Source organism: Prunus mume, linkage group LG4 (genome assembly GCF_029339155.1).
Source record: "Prunus mume cultivar Tortuosa linkage group LG4, ASM2933915v1, whole genome shotgun sequence".
Lineage (NCBI taxonomy): Eukaryota > Viridiplantae > Streptophyta > Magnoliopsida > Rosales > Rosaceae > Prunus > Prunus mume.
The window spans coordinates 26,830,430-26,833,067 of record NC_142701.1 but is presented as its reverse complement, the minus strand read 5'-3'; the positions used below and the strand labels follow the sequence as shown (position 1 = coordinate 26,833,067).

Below are 2,638 nucleotides of genomic sequence, written 5' to 3'. Positions count from 1 at the left end.
CGGGGTGTGTGGGTTGTATTAGTTAATCAGGTAATGAGAGTATTAAAAGCTCAAACTGTTTAAAATAGTCAAGTAATTAAATAATACAAGTTGACACCAAACAACTGACAGACCATTTACTCCTATCTAGAGTCTAATATGGTGTACCAAAAGATGAATAAAATTTTACTTAACCAAAATGCTTATAAACTTTTTTGACATAATAATAAAATAACCAATTAATTATAATTAATTACTCTAAAATTGTAGTTGCACTCTAATAGTTTTAAAGTCAGTAAGGCCCTGTTTGGGATTGCTTTTTTTGGCCAAAAACCTACTTAACTTTAAAGTTAAGCTTTAAGGTGTTTGGTAAAATAAAATATCCTGCTTATTTTAAAAGCAATGGTCTTTTGACAGAACCTGGTTGCTTTTAAAGCTTTTAATTGAAGCGCTCCTTTAATGAAATTTTCGCAATTCCACAAATACCCTTATTAGGTTAGAAATCTATCCTACGTATTTCTCTCAAATCTGCAAACACCAAAGTTCATCTTCACATAGCCTCCCAAGTTTCTTCACGTAGCCTCCCAAGTTTGGAAACAACCATTCGCTCAATCTCTCTCAATCTCTTTGACAAGGTTAGATTCTTCAATCTCTCAAACTTTCTATATACGTGCTGCTCTAGTTTTTTTTTTTTTTTTGTTTTTCCTACTGATTGTCCATGGTTTCTACTGGTTTTATATACATTCAAATTTTTTCTACTGGTTGTCCATGGTTTCTTTAAGCATAAAGGTGTCCATGCCAGGAAGTTACAAAGGAGAAATACACATTCATGTTACAAGCCTCGAATGGGGCCAAATAAATTTGTATTTGCTTCCATCTTAGTATCTTATCCTTTGTATAAATTATGGTTCTACAGAAATTCAGCTATTATTGAGCTTATATGTACACCTAAAATCATTGAGCATTGAAAAAAAGAACCGTCCTAAACTTATTACTGGAACCTTGGCACTTTTCATGTATCTAGAGCTCTGTTATGTCAATGTCACCTACGATTTTAGGGTCTTCTTGAATATCTCAACAAGCTAAGAGCCAAAACTGTGAGGCCAGCAATGCCAGTCAAAATTTGTTACAACCAGCAAAACTAATTTGTTATACAGCTGCTCACCTTCGCATGTCTTCCATAACTAGTTTTGCTGCAAACTTTTAATTCCCTTTATTTCTTTGGCTTCTATTAATCTTTTGTGAATAAATATCAAAACTGCAAACCCAAAAAATAAGGGAAAAATATATGGGAGTGTGTTTGAATCCTTGTCATCTTGTACAACATGGTGTATTGCTTTTGATGTATGTAGTTTTGCCCAAATTTTCCTATAGGTAATTACTTAGGCACTATGCATGTTTTTAGTAAAAACATTATTTGCTATAACATGTTCATCTCCCAATACATACATATTTATATAAGGACATGCACAGATGGTGAAGAATAATAATGTGGCTAGTGGATCACGAGTTCCGGCTGTATGGAATAATCAGAATACAACTATATTTTGTGACCTGTGTATCAAGGAGGTGGAGGCAGGTAATCGTCCTGGTACTCACTTTAAGAAAGAAGGATGGGAAAATGTGAGGATTAGCATGAGTAAAGAGACAGGAGTCGAGTATGATAAATCACAATTGAAAAATAAGTGGGATGCACTTAAGGAACAATGGAAAATATGGAAAGAACTAATTGGAAAAGAAACTGGTCTTGGGTGGAATTCCAAACTTGGGACTATTGATGCTTCTGACGAATGGTGGCATAACAAAATTGAGGTATGTTATTAATATTTTTTAATGTTGTTTGTTTATTATAATTCAATGAAACATATGTAATAGTTTTTAATGTTGTTCTCTTTGATTTGTAGATAAATCCAAAATATGCAAAATTACGTAGAAAGGGTATTAGTCCTAACATGGAAGAGAAGTTTGATAGAATGTTCATGAACACCACTGCAACTGGTGCCCATGCTTGGGCACCTTCATCTGGTGTACTTCCAACTTATGATTCATCCAAATGTGATGGTATTATACTCGACAATGGTGATGATTCTGATGATCTCGTATACGTACCAGATGAAACAATTCAAGTTACTGAGAAATCTTGAGGGAAGGGGAAAAAGAGAACAAATCAACAACTTGATACACAAGTTAAGAAAGAGAAGAACGGAAATAGAGTTGCTACAAAAGTGGGGAAGGTAGGAGGTGCTGTTAAATTGTCACAACAAATTGAGCGGATGGTTGATGTAATGGAGAATAGGAGTACAACTTCAATGATGATGAAAGGGTCCCAAGGTAGCAGCATTACTGAAGTGATGAAAGTAGTTTCATCTTTACCTGGTGCAGGGCCTGGGAGCCATTTGTGATTTTTTGCAACTCGGTTATTCCTAAATCAAGAGAAAAGATAAATGTTCACAACTATGTAATTTTGACATGCAATTCATATTTGCATGTGCAGGTTGGGTAGGCACTGCACATGATACAAGAGTATTTTTATCAGCGTTACGAAATAATGCTTTAAATTTTCCCAAACCTCCAAATGGTAATGTTTCAAATATGTACATATCATTAAACTTCAAATTTTCGCACTTTCAAATTGTATTATAATTAAACATATCTTATT

The 2,638-nt window shown here is 34.0% G+C and overlaps 1 pseudogene; it reads left to right on the top strand.

The window, feature by feature from the left end:
* The first annotated feature begins 1,245 nt into the window (after positions 1–1,245).
* LOC148918299 (uncharacterized) lies at positions 1,246–2,398 on the top strand (annotated as a pseudogene).
* The last annotated feature ends 240 nt before the right edge of the window (positions 2,399–2,638 follow it).